The 19,043-nt window shown below is 42.1% G+C and overlaps 1 long non-coding RNA gene across 2 annotated transcripts in view; it reads right to left on the bottom strand.

Moving 5' to 3' along the window:
- The window catches only part of LOC118178084, a 47,453-nt gene extending 31,894 nt beyond the window's left edge, over positions 1-15,559 (bottom strand). Inside the window, exons 1-5 of one of the 2 annotated variants that reach the window (XR_004756056.1) lie at positions 15,441-15,559; positions 15,170-15,255; positions 14,593-14,687; positions 13,407-13,592; positions 7,409-7,506 (exon numbers count right to left, since the gene is read on the bottom strand). This is a non-coding gene — a long non-coding RNA (uncharacterized LOC118178084). Of the gene's footprint in view, positions 1-7,408; positions 7,507-13,406; positions 13,593-14,592; positions 14,688-15,169; positions 15,256-15,440 lie in introns of those variants that run through there. The other variant, XR_004756057.1, reaches the window with a different exon arrangement.
- Between the last annotated feature and the right edge of the window lie 3,484 nt (positions 15,560-19,043).

Below are 19,043 nucleotides of genomic sequence, written 5' to 3'. Positions count from 1 at the left end.
TTGAGTCATCACTTGGAAGTATTAGCAGGGAACCTTGCAGGTACAAAAATGCACGCCTGTCCCATTTCAGAACAAGCAGCTGCCAAGTTCCACTGCTTGCATTTTCACTTCAGATGTTCTCCAGCTCCTTAATGCCAGCAGGTGAACAGGTCAAAAACCACGTGGTCTGCCAAGGAAACACTATAGGAGGTCACATCGCTTCATGTCTGCTGCACAGCACATACTCAAACCTTTTGCCTAAAGAGAATTTCATCCTCAAGAAATGAAAGTTTTATCTTTTCAGACTGTTACCCTGTCTGGGGTTTCCCATTCATACCCAAAGTGGTTTCCACTCTACAAAAACTAAGAGCTTCCCTGGCAGTCTTCACATCACCAACTCTACTCCATCTGCCTAGCCTCTCCACGGTCTTTGCCACAGCATCTTCCACATCCTTTATTACCAAAAACCCCTCACACCCCACATCACTCTTAACACTTCACGTTATCATCATGGCTTATTTTGCTACAACTAACACACAAAAGAGCAGCAGCAGCTCTGTAGACTTCAAAGCTTTTTCCCCCTTTAAGTCCAGGCAAATGCATTATCACTATTCTCTTCGTAATTTCTTTTTAATCCCAGAAGCAGTCTCCCTTCTATTTCTGGAGGTAGCGAGTTTTTGCTTTTAAAGGGCACATGAGGGAAAAAAAAACTGACCTTGGGAGTTTCACAGCTCTTACGCTTCAGCAACAGGACTATTTCTTGATGCTGTTGCCAACCTTCCCTTATCAAGAAGGACAGTGAGAAACATCAGCCAGTTCTAAGAATAAGTCTTCCCCTGCTCTTTGTTCTAGTTGGAGTCTAAATGCTCTGCTGCTATCTATCAGCCCAGCCTGCACAATGGGACTCATGACAATGAGCACAAGCACAGGTCTGCAGGCTCTGCCTCAGTACAACACTGGTGCTGCTTTATGTCGTCAGCCACGTTTACGACCTGGCAAGCAGCAATGACCCAAAGCCCTAGCGCTATTAGATACAGCTAGCTTCTTAGCGTCAGTCCTTAATTAGGACAAATCATGTTAACCACACAAAAAGAAGAATTCACAACTCGGTGACAGCTAATCATTTGCAAGGAACAACAGATGCACTTACCATGAAGATATATTTCAAGGCTCCTTGCAAAGCACTTTTCTGATTGAATAATGCATTATCATGAACATTTGGATAGTTCAAAAGTGTTTTAAGAATTTATAAAGTACTTTCTTCTCCATCCACTTCTGCACAAGTATTCCTTAGTTTGTGCCATAGTTGAAGGCTACGCAGGTGCTAGCTTTTATCCTAGATTTACGCTGGCAACACACAAAATAATTCAAGAGATGTCTTAAGCCAACAAAAGACAACCTAAGCAGAAGTGTCACAGGTGGACATAGCACTTCTTGGTACTTCTAGGGATGGACGTGGGTTTTTTTGCATCACTTCTCAAAAGCTTGACAGCACACCTAACTAAATGAACTAAAGTTTATTTGAGCTAAGCCTTTGTCCAAAGTCATAAACTCTCAACTCAGCTTTCTTTGGCTTTGAGGAAACACAGAAACAGGCTGGATTTGGTTATCCCCCAGTTTTTGAGAGGCTTACTGTAACTCAGAATTCTAAACAGAGCAGAAGGAAAGCTTCCTGTAATATGTTAGACATAGAAAATGCATGTACCAATTCTCATTAACCAAACCTACAGAGCTCCTCATTTCTCATCTGGAATACATGGAATTGGCTTAGCAGCAACCAACTGTCCTGAATATTGCCTCAAGCTCCTCACCATCTAACAATTCACAAGTCTGTAAAACTCTTTACCTGCCACAGGTGAAGAATACAAAAGACAGTGCTGGAAACTCAGATCAACTGTACTCATTTGATATCCCCTAAAAGGGTTAAGAGGATTTCCAAGCATCTCGTTCTTCTCTAATTCTTTTGCTCCTTAATAGACATACTCACTCATACTTTATTTTTATGTCAGCTTGGTGGGAAGCAGAAGAAAAAACATTTACAAGTTGTCCCATCTCTGAAGAAAGCAGGCTGGTAAGAGGCTGGCCTCTGATTGTCTACGGATCAGCTTATCCCTTCCCATCTGGTCACAGCAGAATTAAAAGAATTGTGCACATAGCAACTGACCAGTATGCCTGACAATGGGCTCTCCACATAGCCTAAATAAAACCAAGCTCATTCTTCTGCAGTTTGTTTTAGCCCTGCAACAATTCATGAACTGCTACACGGATCAGGGTGAGAGTAGCATGCACATCGTGTGGGTGAGATCAGCACTTCAGACCTGTGGTTCCTCAACAAAATCTCTGAAGTGGAAAGACCTCCTGCCAATCCTCATCTAAAGCCTGCTTCTTCAAAGTACTTTAAGTGTTTGACCAAAAGTAGATGTGAAAAGCCTCAAGTGTTCTGACAGGCAGGCCAATCCTTGACCTCCCAAACTCCCTCCCAAACTAATGATAGCATCAGTACTTTCAGCTTTAGAACTACAATTATGTTGCATTTGGTTCCTCAGCTAGCTATAAACAAGCTCATTACCAATTCACCTTCAGATAACTTTTTATGATGCTTGGATAAAGATCAGTACTTCTAAGTGCTCAGATTAATTTCTATTCATGTTTCTGCGCTGCTGCCAATATTGAACAATTCTTTCCCCTCCATAGAAAAGAAATAAACCACATGAACTGCTACAAATCCTTATTCCTACTGCTTGCTTTTTGAACAGGGCTTTTCCATTTCTGTTGTTCTGATCTCAAACAGCAGGCTTCTCTGCTGCCACTAAAAGAGACTGAAACCAGGATCATCCATTCTGCATGAAAAACACCAGGTGACTATTTCACCCTACCAAGAACGCTGAGAAAGGCATCCCTCCGGTATGCAAGTCAGGGACACCGACACATCTTTAGCTGTTTTTCACCACCATCCCTATGAGAATTCTTCTATGAATTTAAAGTGTGTCTTGCATTTGTACTCATATCTTGCATCTGACATGGAGCAAATCCTTCAAGGTCCAATAAGCACATCAGCCAGCTCTGCTGAAAACTAAAAGCATGCTAATAAGAGAGCAAGAGAGTGGGACAGGAGCCCTTGTCCCAGCTATTAATAGAAACATTTCAGCAGAGCAGAAAGAATTGAGGGCCGGGATGACTGTGCCTTCTTTCTAAGATGCTGCTGTCCTGTTTACTGGACCATTAAATGCTGAGCAGAAGGAAAGCCAGGTTTGGGTGAATAATGGAAGCGTAGCATCTGCAGATTTCCATTTATGTCTTGAAAATGCTTGCAATCATGGACCTAGCTGGTAGACTGGCACTTTTGGTTTTGCAACATTTTGAGAGGGTGTTTGAGCAGGTAGGTGATGCTACCTGCTTCTGCAAGACCACTCCTCACTCCAGTAAACGGCTCATCAATTCTTCCAGGTCTACAATGAGCATACAAAGCCCAAGGGAAGAATCTCTGGCTTATGTCAGGTCTGCTCCAGAGAATAAGCATCTCAAGAACAGTGCCCTTACCTTTTTCTTCCTTTTTCAATCTGTAATCCTCCCAAAGAAAATGTGAAGATTCCTGCACACATAAAGGCCATACGTGGTCCACCAAAAGCATGCCACAGAACACTTCTCTAGAAGCTTGTTTTAGCGGACTGAAACTTGAAGATGCCAAGAATAATCACAGTATTAGCTGGAGCGTGCAGTGAGCTACGTAAGTCCTCAAAAGTCTGACATCTGCAGTTTCAGATGGGTAAGGACTCAAATGCATCCCTTGGTTCAGAAACAGACCTCAGCAGCTGCGCAAAGTATTTGGTGCACAAAGACAAGGAAGACAAGGTGTGGGTACCTCTTGAGCCAGCAAGACAAACCTGTCTCATGCAGCATTTTTCCAGGCTGCCAGCAAACAAAGATTAACTGGCACCATCTGGCACAGACAACTTAGATCTTGGGTAAGTCTTGTCACTGTTTTTGCCAGCAGGTCCAATGTTACCTAATCAATACTCAGTGCTGAACAAACTACTCAGAGAAGAAACAAGTAATCGGCCTACTTCCCTGTGCTTTCATAAACACATCTGCTATTTTAAGCTACCTGGCAGGTTTTCTACAGCCCATTAGAGCTGCACACCAGCTGCTTTCATTACTACTTCTGACCCTAGTCATCTATTACACCTACCTGTTCTGTTAGCAGCATTCCTGGATCACAAGGATCCAGTGCACTACTCCTATTACAGGTGTGCTGCAAGCTTAGTTATCCACACAATTCCATGCAAGATGTCAAAAAGCATTTAAAATAACTACAGACTTAGGTGCTACTCTCTAATCTGTTAAGCATGCATAGCCCTTCAAGGATGCTTATACGTGACTGTTGCAGTGTTTGTTCACACAGCCCTACCCCTTGTTATAGAATTTTCTTGTAGCCTTAAGCAGAAGTTATTTACAATTAAGAAGAGACCATGCAAGTGTATCTTGCATATGGCAGCTTGTACAGACACACTTTAAGTATTTCACAGCAACTGTATGTCATACCAGTGGAACAACAATGTCTGCAAGGAAGGCTCCCAGATTCTCATGAGGCAAATCACTACATTTAAAGAACACTGGCACCTGCTTGCACATGTGGCCAGTGACAGTTCCACACCTGGGGCCAAAGAACCAAATTATATGCCCCACAAGTTACATTTATTGAAGAAAATGTCTTCCTAGTTTAAAATCACAACCAGTCCTTACTCTCAGACTACAAACTAGAAAGCGACAACTGCATTCTTACTCCTGGAATCCACCTACACAGCACAGTATCAGAAAAAAACCTTGCACTTACTGAGATGTCCCACGTTAACCATGAGGACATATGGCTGGTGATGTCCCTGACCACAGGTCATTTGTCAAAAACAGTGAAGCTTCCCGCCTTCATCCATCCATGCTAACAGGTCAGACGCCTGACCTGTGGGAAGATGCTCCTTCCTCATGCACTTGCTATAAGGACTGCACGCTCCTGGAGTCAGCTTGTGCAATAGTTTTGTTTGTTTGTTTTAAACCATCTCAGTAAGCTGTGTTAGAAGAGGCTTACCAAAGCCCCATGTCTATTATTACTGATTCCTTAGACAAACCTCTTGCTTATAAACTTACCCCTACCTCTCAGGCCACCTCCCTGCGAAATGGCCTGCCAGGGCCAACGGGCACCTGTCTACCCAGCTTTCTTACCCTAGGAAACACGGTACAAGTTTAAGCAGTTTCATCCTATGCAACTCCTTGCTAAAAGTTGCTATTATGAAACCAGGACAAAATGCATCTAGGTTACTACACCAAATTATACTGCAGTTGGAGGAGAATCAAAGAGAAGAATCTTTTCCTTGTGAAAGACAAATCTAAGTAAAACCAACCTTGCAAATTACAGGATAGTTGCACAACTCAAATTACAAAGCAGGGTAGGAAGGCAAGGTTCACGGCTCTGCTGTCCACTTGCAGAGTGATGGGCTTATTTAGGCAGTTGCCAGCTAGAATATTTCTGTTTAGCCTCTACACCATCTAATGCAGGCATAAGCACTGTGCCAGCCTGACACCAGAAAGCTATTTCAGGGATTGGCTGTTCCATCAGCACCAGGTCTCCCAGGCAGTTTAACAGTAAGCCATAAATCCCAAGAAGGTAAAGGGGGGTGGCAGGCTCTCTGCTGGAGAGGTGTTAAAATGTCACAGTTTAGTTTTCATCTGTAAGGAATCCAGCTGCATCAGTTCTGCCTCATCTTAGAATTTACATTCCAATTCACAGCAGTGCAAAGCTGATGTGGCAACAGCACTATTTTAACTTACGTGGTCCTTCTACACACATCACAGCCTAGGCTAAAACAAAGACAAATGATTTCTGCATAACATTACCCAGGTTATTTATTCATCTCTCAGCAGGAAATTCAGAGTTGTCAGCAACACCTTTCTGGCAGCCCTTCCACGTTCCTTTTACCTTTTCCCAAGGAGGCAAGCGCTTGCTGCCCTTTGCAAGCAATATTAGAGGCATTAACATGCATCGTGCCATGTACCAGGACCAGTAATGCAAGTTGTCTGGCAGGGTGTCACAGCTGGCAAGCAGCCATTAATGCCACTCCAGCAGAGTACAGATTGCAGAAGTGCACTGCAATCCGGTTAGCTTTTGACCTGTACCGGCTTTAGCACTGCTGACAGTCCTAGCTTCCCCCACATACACCTTTTTTGACAGCTTTTTTAGGACAGAAGTCCCTAATGCAAACCAAACATTTCTGCTCTGAATGGTACGGTGCTCTTGCAGACGTGAAGATGCCAAGCCTGTGCTTCAGCTACACACAATTTCATGTCACTGAAAGCACAGAAACGGGAGCCTCCCAAGCAAACCTAGAGTTACTGTCAGGCATCCTCACCATTTCTGCTTCTAGCAGGTCCCCATCCATGTTCAGCTTGTGGGGAAAGGCTTGACTGTAGCCTGCTACACTTCTGCTGGAACAAGTTATACTGGGTACTAGCTTACACCAAGCAACAGAAAAAGCTGAAGCAACTAAGATATTTCCCTCCCCCTCCACCGCTGCTTTCTGAAAATGTAAGATGAGGGAGTTGCCCTCACCTACCTTCAGTTACTGGCTTTCCTGTTACCAAAATGGAAAGGATGGCAGTGTGGCAAGGTACTACCTGTAACAAGCAGCTGTGATGCGATGAACACAGTCACAAAGGTTCCGGAGCATTTGCATGTGACTGCATCTCTGCTACCTGCTGAAGGGACCAAATGCCTCATCAAGCCCTAAGCCTTAAGTTGCTCTCTGCTCCTTTCAATGAGAGCAATGGCATGGCATGGCTTCGCACCAGCAGGCACTAGTAAGTGAACTCTCATTCTAAGCATGTGATGACAGCAGCATGAAACAATTAGTCTCTTGGTTCAAGCAGGAGCTACAAAGAACCAAGGGCAGGATGCTCCAGCTGTCTTTCAGAGGTGAAGCTGCAGCTGACCTGCACAAGGCTTTCAAAACAAGGCTGAGATGGCACTCACCACAAAGAAGTAATGTAACTCCATCCTCATGCCTGTAGTAAAGCCATCTGTTAAAGCACACACGACAGCCACATAAACCTTTGAACCAGCCCCTTGCCAGACCAGGCACCACTTCCTACCTCTGCCTGTACTCATGCTAATTTATTGAATCGCTACAGCAACTTCCAGTTGCTAGCTAATGAGAGAAGTCATATTTCACCACGATGCTGCTGGATCGATATATTGTATAAACAAAGGTAGCATAGCTCTAAAAGCTACTGTCTTTTTAAGGAGGGAAAACTACCAAGTCATTTTATGCTCACACAGCACATTCCCCCAGGACACGCAGATGTACTAATGTCAACTTTATGACAACAATAATACTACTTTGCTTTCCAGCAGCATCTTTTACACAGGAACTTGGTATGCTTTACAAACGATGGACCAGACGCTCGGAGCTTCTCAGCATACCTCTGGGAGCATTCACGGAGGCTAACTTCAGCTAAGGAGGCCCATCATTGCAGATCCTGCAGTTTAAGACAGAAGCTAAGTCAGGACTGATGCAAATCATTTTCCATAGGATCTCTCTCCAACTATATATACTGGGAGCCTTGGAAAATTTGCATTTGTAAATACCCTTCCCTCACTCTCTTCTGACTTTAAAATAAACTTGGGAGTACTCAAAAATAGCTGGGCCACTGTGCTTACATCAACATTTTAGGGGACAGGTAATGAAAAGTTTACAGTATCTCAAGGGTACTATGGGGAATATCATGGGCTAGTCACCAGGATAACATCCACAAGAACTGATTACACAGAAATCATAAAGAAAACTCTTGAGTTCAAGAGAAAGCAGCATATCCATCTTGTCCCTGCCCTTTACTCCACAGGAAGGCTCCACTCTTCCCAAAGGCCCTTCCACTGTCAGTCCCATTCACCAAGCTGTACTGATACGTTCCACGCTCATCTTTTTGGTAGTGCAGCAGATGAGCTTATTCAGACAGCACAATTCCCTTTTTGCACCAGAACACAGCACATCTTGCTGCCACCCATCTCAGCCTTGCTGGAAATGACAACCTTTGTGGTATTGCTATGCTAAAGTTAGAAAGAACAAACAGGGAACCACGTGTAACTGTCTTGAATCCCAAACAAGTACAGTAATAAAGTTTGACACTGCTTCACAGCAGAACAAAAGCATCCACAGACTGTTCAGAACTCAAATCATTCAGCCAGGTACACAAGATTCCCTAGAAAGTGGTTCTTCATTGCTTTGCAGTAGAAGAAACACCTGTACCTGAGGAATTACACCACTAATGAGGCCCCTCAAACTATACAGTGGGGGAATTCTCATTGTGTTACACTGAAAGCAGTGAATGGCCAGTTTGGTAGGGGAAAAATAGAAGTTTTGTTTCCAAATGACAAAAAATACAGGGCAAAACAGTCCAAGGAAAACCTTACTCACCTATTGAAAATAAGCCCGTGACTTCAAAAATAAAGCTCTGCAACAAGATATACTCATCAGCTTCCTTCCTTAAGGAAAGGATCTGATCTTCTGTGGTGCCAGAGTAAAACAGACTTCATCTATTGCAGATCGGTGGCAAATCTTCCAGATTTCATATGAAAGAACAGGCTCAGCATGTGCATCCACCAACTGTATGCACAAAGACCACCGCCCATGCAAGATACAGTACCAAACTGGTGCAGAAAGAAAATACAAGTGGAACTATGCACAATTCCTTGTTTTTTCCACCCTCTTACAGTGTGTAGGTCCCTTCCTACTAACCTTCATTACTTTCAGAGGAAATCAATACATGGTGTAGATTAGACTGAGCTTTCAGACACTGAATATTTGTTCTTCACTGGCATTTGAGATCTGCTTTTTGAAAAGACAACACTGAGTCCCTTAGAACTCAAATAATTTACTCAAGTGATGCAACTGAATCATTCCAGATCCTCTTAACAAATGCCTAGGACATGGGTGGAAATAGTGGATGCACAAGCACCAAGGAAACACGAAAACCCAAATCATACCACACTGCCAAGGCTCTGCATTTGTCACACATTTCATGCTCATTACTAAATGCCTGGGCATCTTATTTCTGATTTGCCTTTCTGCTATAACATTCATGTTACCAGTTGAGATGTTTTGATCAACACCCCTGTGAAGGAGCAGCAAGCCTATGAACGCTTCAGAGTCCTTAGCCACAAAGTCTGAGCTTGGACAAGGCTTGAACGCTCAGGAAATATCAAAGCCGTGAGGAAACAGACATCCAACCGACAGCAAACAAGTAAAAACCAGTGTTGTGCCCAGAGAACACTCTGAACTTGGGAATAAAATCTTTCCTTCCCATCTGACCACATCAGAGTTTTGGAAACTCTGCATTTCCCAGTTATGCACCTGGGTTCCTTGCACTCCCCACTGGTCATCAGGATCTTCAGGAACAGAAGTGCCCAGTTCACTAAAGGCGGACTTAACATCTCTACCAAGCACTCACAGAGGAACTGAACCCCCTTTTTCCAAGGGAGAGGAGAAATAAAGGCCACTGTTGTTCTAAACGGCATTTTAAATGGCCTTTTACACCACTTTTTCCCCCCCATAAATTTCCTTCATGTCAGACTTCGGCTATTTCAAAATATATCTCTAACATGCACAATACCAACCTCTTAATTTTATTCCTTGCAAGACCATTTCCCTCACTATCATGTAAATGAGCCTCCCTGGAGCTCTTAAGCATTATTATACATCATGGTAGTTGTATTACTCTCTGCACACTATAAAAGCAGTCCAAGACTCAATTACTATTCACAGATGAACAAAGCATACAGTGCATTTGCTGAAGTTATGGCTGCTTAAGGTATATAGCCTCTAAGTTGTACACGTTTGCTTATGAAGCGCCTTGAAAGAGAAAAGCATGGCTGTTGAAGGACATTCCTATAGACAATTTAGGTTTGTCAATAAATGCCACGCTTCTATGTAATGTTCATTCAATGAATTGATTCCATCCATAGCTGCAATCCTGACATAAGCCCTGTTTTTTCCTGTAGCTTAAAGGACTTCAATGAGAGGTCTCTAAATTCAACTAAATTCTGACTCGAGGGACATCTGAAAAAAACTAATTTTAAGCCACAATCTAAAGCCTTTTGTTTGGAGGCTTCCAAAGGTAGTCTACTGGTTTTCTTCCCCAGTAAGAGCTTCCATAGTCATGCAGGCACTAAGTGTTAAATGCTTTTAGAATGCCTAAGAGGACTGAGGTACTTTCAGCTGTATCCATATGAAATATGATCATTTGCATCCTGCAAATTCCCCAAAACCTTCATCCCAGACAAATAAAAACATACTGTCTAAAATTTCTCAGCCTAAGTACAGAGCTACTTTCATTATTATGCAGTCCAAGTCAGTACCTTGGCATCACAAAGGTGATGATATACAGTCTGTAACAGAAATCAGAGAAAAGAACTCTGCAGGTGTAAGCAGGAATTGTTATTTCTGAAAACACAGTGTAAATACAATAATTGAGACATCCTTACCCTATTAAAAATCCCCAAGGAACTGCTCCACAATTCAGCTGAATAAAATTGGAAGGTAAAAGGCAAGCCAAAGGTATACCTATGCCTTTGAATCTGCAGTCTGCACAAGGAAAAAAATCCATCAGCTGGAGACATTATTATCATAGCCAATTGTTCTTAGGTTTTACTTTACTCCTACAGCTAGCTGAAGCTAAACTCTTAGGGACCATTGCCTACCTTCCTCTGTAGTATGGTATTCGTAATTGAAGCTACTAACATTGAGGAAAGAATTGTAATGAACCACAAAGAGTTCTATATTCATAGCACTTAGGCTTGCAGTACTCTCCAAGCTTTCTCAGCAGACTGGCTCTGTCTTTACAAGCAGGAAGAAAAAGTATTGTACCAGGACAATATTTCTAAATAGTTCCAACTGCACTCCAGCGTATACTTCACCCAGTAATTGCCCTATTAAATGATCGTCTGTGGCAAGATAAACATCATTTGTATAATGCCTCACCAGTTCTCCAAATATTTAGCAGTAGATATGCAGTTTTGTGGTCAGTCACCTCCCAGCCATGCACTTAAGGACCTCGTGCTAGCAGCAGTTCTGGTATTCACTCATTGTTCTACTGCCTGGGGCACAGAACATATGGCACAACAACTGTGTCCTAGAAAAGGTTGCAACTCTCCAGCAAGAGCCACAGATCCTGCAAGCACCTGACTCGTTAATCTGCAGCAAGAACTAAATTATCTCACTGCAAGAAAGCAGCCCAAAGGCCATCTATTGGCCATTTCAGTCTGTTCTCTGAATCTGTGAAGACCTCCATTTCTTTGCTGTATTTTCCATGTAGAGGTCTCACCTCGAACCTCATCCAACAGCTACAAAGATTCAGCTGTCAGGGGTTTAATATTCAGTGCAGGTGCAGACAACATCTAAGAGCTCAAGTACCCGATATCAGTCTACTGCTGCTGTAGAGCAACTGTTCTGCCCTGTAACACACTCCTAGGGCCCAGCCCTTTCAGCCAGTGGTGTTTGTATTCAAAGCACTGAAGAACTGCCAGGCTTCAAGCTATGCTGTTGTTGGTTTTGTCTTGATTCCCAAGCTTACTATATGAAGTGGCAACTGTGGTACCAGGGTTCAACACCACTAACACACAAAACAAGGAATAAATCAGAAGCTAACTAGTTATGTTACACTAAAAAGCAAGCCTTTGTTTTCACAGAGGCAAGACACAGACAAAGAAGCGGGAAGCAGGAAACAGACAAGAGGAAATGAAATAAAATTATTGATACTATTCCTATGCAAGGCTTAAACCAGTTTCACAGCTCTAAAATTGAATACTAAGACCTACCCTTCAATACCTCTCTGGAATAAGGGTTACTAATAACCTACAAACCCAAATATCATGCCGTAGTCCAGAAATATGCTTACACACTGGATCCTGCTGACATCCTCTCCACTACTGCCACTGATTTTGAAGGACTAGAACTCACAGTACTTCTACAGGCATTGCAATATTCAATGTGATGGCAGCAAGACAGCCATTTCAACTCCTCCAGCTCCCTTCTCCTTACCCCTAGAGAAGTAATGATGCAAGTGCTGCAGGCTAAACAACTGCTCAGTTCCCATAATAGCATCAGAAGCTAATTGCATTTATGCTGCAGGGCTAACAACCACCCAACAGTGGAACTTGCATATTAACATTACTGTCCCACCAGCCAACTTTTAAGGTCACGCTCCTTTGTGCTCCTAATAATTAACTGCTACTTTGAAGACGCATTTCAGTCTGTTTAGCTTTCCATGAAAAACCTTATCCAGCAGAACACATACAGAACTTCAGATCAGAAAGATCCATGCACCTGCATCAGTTTACACAATACCCCTTAGTGAGCTTGTGTGGAACATCTCAAGTTCTTTACAGGATCAGGACTTCACTGCATTAGTTCATAAAAGTTGACCTGTATTCAGACTAAATTCAGAAGGGCACAAGCTTATCAGGCAGAGAACACATTGTTAAGCCACACATTTAAAAATTCCCAGTTTATGAATTCTGAAAACAAAGAATAAAGCTAATTGTTTGAATTGTTATTAGGAAATGCAGCTTCAGAGTTTGACTAAACTTGTGAAATTCAGCTCTGCACTACCAAAAATGAGGAAAGCAATGGAATTAAAGGGAAAAGCATTGGTACTGAACTCAGGCTCTTGAGTTGTGAAGAAAGTAACTCCGTCTCATTGAAGCAGACTAAGAACACAGCAGCTTTCTGAAAGAAGAGTTGCGTGAATGGTAAGCTGCTTAAGTGAACAAAAAGCTCAAGGAATCAAATCTGCCACTTGCAAAAAAAAATCTAGACTATCAGAAGTCTTGTTTTGTTCTCTCACCACCACAACATACATTCCTGATTAAATGCTGTATAATTTCCTCTATTTTCTGGAGGAGATCAGAACAATCACTATACATCTTCATTTCATCTAGTTCCATTTTTAATTTTTACCAGCCCAGCCTTTAAATGACAATTGTTACAACTGTGAGCCATAGTGTAACTTAATGAATTTAAGACAGTTTCACAGTTAACCATGACAGAAATAGTGCTCTTCAACTAACACCTTCCTAAAGAGATAATTTAATTCCATGTGAGCGTTAACTAACTACTCACTAACACTTCTTTCTCCCTGAGCTCCACCTGCTAGTGCTGTTAGGATCTAAATACTTGCAGGTGACATGTTTCATTAGCGGCAGGACTTCCCTCTCTCTTTCCATCAGCTCTGGGAACAAGATGAAACCTGTGGGGACATTGAAAAGTTCCTTTTACATACTTGCATACATTACAGCACACCCTTTGTCTTCAGTGGTTAAAACAGCTTCACCGTTCGTGAAAGCAAAATACCTGTAATAAAGTACCTCATGACCCATTTCTTACCCATGTAGACACCCATCCCTAGAAAACCCCAGCATCTCTTGTACCCAGTTCAGCAGGGAGCCATCTCTCACTGCTACTCTTTTTGCAGATCTGAAAGAACACCTCAGGATGGATAAAACACTCAAGAAGCTGGGCAATACCACTTTTGAAAACCTGCCAAAGAAGCCCCAGACCCTCTAGTGGTTGCTGCAAAAAACAGTGGACAAATCAACATAGAATTCATTTGTTCAGCAGGAAGCAAGCTCTCATTTACACCACTTTTAATCTATTCATGCCTATTAATAGTTTACTTTTTAATACCTTACAGCTGAAAGTGCACCTTCCAATGGAAACAGTTTCTGCCTAGTAAAAGCATACAGTATACATTTATTTACATTGCTGTAGTCACATGTAACAAACAACCTTAAGATGAAGCCTGATTTTCCTTGCCAGCTTAACTATACAACAGCACTAGTGTTTTGTCCTGCAGGCTGTTATCGATTTTGCAAGTTGATGTATGGCTTGACCAGCATATGTTAATTAAATGCTGGATCCATTTTTGCAGACATCAATTGCTGCTTCTCTAAGAGAAGAACTGCGTAAGCTGCATAACTCTCTGTTTGTCTGCACACATAGTAGTTAGTTAGCACAAACACCTGAGGCTTCTGGAATCACTACGTTTCACATGGGTATACATTATTTTAACACTTGTTTCAAAATCAGAACAAAAGAAGCTTTCAGCTTCCACGGAATAAGCCTCAGTTACAGACTACATCAAGAGCAGGAAGAGTTATTGTCATGGCAAACCTTTGATTCCAGTTCCTTACGGATCTACTTAATTATGTCTTAAGTAGCCATACACAGCAACCTCACTTCATAAACTATTTCACTAAGGGACTCCACGGTCTTGCAACTTGAAGAACCTATGTAGAAGAAGCAATCTTCCAATCTTTACACCTTAACCTCACTGCAAGTGGAGGCTAAAGCTGTTTCATGAGGCATATAAGTTTATGTAATGGCATAAAACCAACTTATAAATAGCTGCTGTCTCAAGTAATGCTCAGAACACACTTTCCCCACCATCTGTGTCCTGGCACCTCCCAATTTTGGTATCTGACCTCATCTTTTCTTATGTTTAGTTACAATCTGATTTCCATTCACTGCATTAAACCCCCTTAGCTTGTAAACAAGATAGTAAGTCACTTACCTTTCCTGGTCTGAGGAGCTTTCGTATTAATGAACCCCTTCTCTCCCGAGCACTTTTTTCCAAGTTTTCATATCTGAACTCAATCTGCAGCAACTCTGTAACTGAAAAAAATCTGACAAGTATTTATTGTTGTTCTTTAGGGTTTTACTGTCCCTAGTTTTATGCCAAGTTATTTTTGCAGTTGCACTGAAATGCAGGAAAATCACCTACAGAAGAAGGAAGACATACTGAATTTTAACTGACAGAGCTGAAATAGTTCATTATTTTTATTTCCTGGACAGTTATATCTTCTATCTTTCACACATAGGCCTGTTCAGATGTTGATTCTGAATGGTATCACAAAACTCTATCACATAAATACAATTAACACCTGTATCTGCATTTTCCATTCTCGTTTGAGATACAGCTTACCTTGATGCATATACTTCTTCCATTTTGATAACTACTTCATCTACTAAATCTATTTCTACATAAAATGACTAAAATGGTACTAGTTAAAAATATAGAATTTTTATATGGATAAACTGCAGATACACTGCTGGCTGTTTCTACACGCATAAGCCACTTCCTTACCTACCTGCCTGCTCCATCAATTAACACACGGTTCTGATCCATCCATCTTCAAGCAGGCAGGAGCTCAAGCACATACACTTCATTCCAGACCTTAAACGAAAACATAAATGTGAAAGCAGCCACTAAATTAGAGCAATAAAGACACAAACAGCTGTAAATAGTGATTATTACATATCTGCCTCTAAGGGAAGCTGCAAGCTCTCAGTAAGCTCCCCAAGCTATCCACCCTTGGGTTTATCCTGCAGAACTGCTGCAAGTAGGCTAAAACTACGCACCCACCATCCTGCTGCTGCCCAGTTACCCCTGATTGCCCTAGCAAAGCAATCTACCCTTACACCCTCAGTCCTAAGCACCCAGAAAGCACACTGCAAATTCAAAAAGAGAAGAAAAACAAAACAAAACAAAACAAACATTTTCTTAAAGTTGTTTTAGACACAAATACTAGCTCTCTCTTCCCACACAGGAGCCCTTGTTCAAGAAACCCCACCACAATCACCCCCACAGCTCCAGGCAGCACATGCATGTCCCAAAATGGCTGCCCTCACATGGCTGCCCCAAAATGGCCGCCCCCACAACATGGTGGCAGCAGTGGCCTGACCTTCAGTGGGGTTTGGTCAGTGTGATGGGTGCTTTGCTGCCTGGCCAGGCATCTGCCGGTTTGCCCTCAGACTATTGAGGGAAACATCCCTGAGAACTAATTCAGTATTAGTGATTAAAGATCTGGGAGTGTGTCAATTTATTTTTTTTTTTTCTTCGAAGTTTACCAGCATAATTCAGTTTGCTCTCTTGCTCTGTAAAGCTCGCTTTGGCCATCAATAATTTATGAGTCGCTGTGTACTTTGTGTAGTAATTGGGTAATGATTGTGGTTGGGGAAAAGCAAAACAACACAAACAAAATCAGTGCTTGCTGCTCTTACAGCTCTATTGGATTAGGGACTACCTGAAAGTATGTTTAAATTGCTGCGTTACTTGCTCATATCAAGCCAATCTTCTGATGTGTAGCTGTTCTTCCTACAGCTTCATAAGGTGGCTGCTGCCCTACTTTAGGTACGAAGTGTTTGTGTAAACTCCTGTAATTTAGGGAGTTCTCACCTGGGTGGAGATGAGAAAGCACAGGCAGCCTCTGACCTGATAGAAAGAGCAGGATCTGAAACTTAGTTTAATGCAGTTGAGTACTAAAACTGGAGTCCTAAACCTGGTTACATTTCAGCCTAATAGTAGGGTGTTTGGGGCTTTATACTAAGGCATGTTATTGGTACTGGAGTGCAGAGTACCTTTATGTTTATTAAGGAGATTTTAGGATTCTTTATTTTTATTCTCATCTGAAGTTGGAATGAAGTGGTTCAGTGAAAGACAGGTTTGCAGTAATCCATGAGGAGGGGATAGATCTGGTCAGGAACCTGCCTTCAATCAACACATACTTGATCAAATGAAAGCCACTTCAGGAAGCCCCCTGAAAAGGCAGTGCATGTATGAGCATCATAGTGATCAGTAACAAGAAAAGCAACAGGTTTGACTTTTCTGCAGGCAGCTGACCAGCTGTAGGATTTTCATAGCAGTTTTCATTCCAAGGCAGAATGGCCTAGAGGCTTAAGGATGTTTAACAAACTGAGTGTTTAGCCCTGTTCCTGGTGGGGTATTTGGAACATGACATTCAAGTAACGTAAAAGCTTTTGCAGGGGAGTTATCTTAAAATGATGTGCTGCATAGTGTGAAATGGATGTTTAACAGCGGATCAGTAGTCCTTAGAGGGGCAGGAATCAGTTGCAGAAAAGAGGGATGTAGTGGAAAGTGTAACTCATGTACCTGTCCTGGTCTTCTTATTCATGGCATGCAAAGGCTGGCTCTGCAGATCAGAGATGAGAGTAGTAAGGTGATGGAGAGATTCTGCGTCCCTCACAAAGCAGTGCTCATACGACCTTGTCCTGAAGGTCAAGATACCATCTAGGTTTCTTCTTTGGAAGAAAAAATGTGACTTTTCACCCCAAATCCAGAGATGTAAGCAATTGTTCCCAAGTGTCCTTTTCATCAACATGCTAATCCTTGTCCAAGGTTTGTCATCTTAAACTGACTTGTCTTTCCACAAGCTACTTAAATTATCTAATGTAAAGTACTTCTCTACAGCTTTTCTGGCTCTGCTACATGTGCAAGTGACATGTCACAGCTGTCAAGAGGAGAAAAGTTTAAAACTTGAGATAATGCTATTATCTGACATCATACTGTGGCCTGCTTCTGCCTCTGTGCCCTCTTAACAGTGCATTACTTCAGAAGCCCCTTTGTCCCCGAGAAAGTATCTCAAATTTAGGTCACAGCACAGTGACCAGCAGCGGAGCTGCTTAGCTGTGGTTGTATCAGTGTGGACAGTTTAAAGCTGTGTTGGAGTTTGAGAAGAGGTTAATGTGCTTTTAATCCAACTGTGAGCTTCTGCCTTGCTGAAAGCTTGAGTTTTCCCTATCTGGGAACGGTAGGGTTGAAGTTCAAATGAGTTTCAGTCTCCATAATTGTGTGGTGTGGTGAACATAAAGGAGCTAAACTGGTGTTCCAGCCAGGATGTATCACTTACTGTCCCTGCACTCACATGGCAGTTGGCCTGGGATGCTGAACTGTATAGACAGATTATTTTATCTTCTAAATTAATAGCCTACTGTGATATACTGCATGATTATAGATGCAGTTTTAGTGAGTTTGGAAACTAAGAGCAAGCTTGAGAGCCATAAGAAGCTAATGCATGTAACCATTCAGGCTCTGTGCAAGAAATCATATTCAAAGTGAGCTCTATAACACAGGAATATTTTGAAGCCTGATTTGGCATCATGAAATGCTACAGTGAATGAACAAAATGCTGATGGGCTGCCATCAGTGTCGCAATAAAATAACTGTAATTAGGGGGGAAACAAATAATAAAAAAGCCTAACTGTATTTAGCAGTTTCTTTATTGTCAGCAGTAGTATGTATATTTCCCTAACAGATTTAGAAACTGCAGTGATAGGTGGTGACTCATGTTGCTGCCACCATCATTTGCTTACATTAGGATGATCTTGATAGGTATTTGCAATTATTCTCTAGAGATGCTCTCAGTTGTTGTAAGAGAAACTATCCCACTGTATTGAGTCAGCCACGTGCAATATAACCATTAGGATGGCATGAAATCTCCAGATAATTAGCGAATCAGATTTATTGCCCACTATGCCCCATTCTTTTCAATGTCCACCCTGACTTCTCCCATGGTGAAGTCTGTCTAGTGCAGTTAGAAGGTAATAGCTTCTTCAGCAGCCTTTCCTCTGAGTGTTCGGGTGTGGGGAAGGCATCTTCTGTACCCGTACTAAAGGCTGAAGAAATAATGTGAACTTTATTGCTGTTTCCAGTTGGGAGTTCAGTCCTTTAGTTACTTGCAGGTGATGGTAAATGAATTCAACCCCAGGAACAAGAAACAACAATGCATGGGAGGATCCTTAGACAGTTATGATCGCTTCAAATTTAGTATGAATTGGAGTCAGGCATCAGTCAGGAAAACCTGCTTTGTTTGCATGCAGCACCCTGGCAGAATGTGAGTGCTTTGGCAGCTGTGAGAGGAGAGTCTGGGAATGGTCCAAGCTGACAAGAAGCGACTTCTAGCATGATTCTGGATTTCACAGCAATGTGACAGGAAAAACACCTCCTGTTTGCTGCTTTGGATTGAGAAGTAGGTGGGTAAATTCTCTGTATAGGATTCTAATGATAAATCCAGCTCTTTTCTTTGATTCTGCCTGGCTGTGCAATAGGTGCTGAAAGACTGAGCGCTGCCTTTTGCATTTAAGGAGCTTTGGAAAATATTTTGTCACTTCTGATAACATTTTTTTTAGCACAGCGAGCACTGCATTGTAAAAGGGTTGTGAGGA

The sequence above is a fragment of the Oxyura jamaicensis genome, chromosome 24 (assembly GCF_011077185.1).
Source record: "Oxyura jamaicensis isolate SHBP4307 breed ruddy duck chromosome 24, BPBGC_Ojam_1.0, whole genome shotgun sequence".
NCBI lineage: Eukaryota > Metazoa > Chordata > Aves > Anseriformes > Anatidae > Oxyura > Oxyura jamaicensis.
This window is presented reverse-complemented; position numbering and strand designations above follow the sequence as displayed.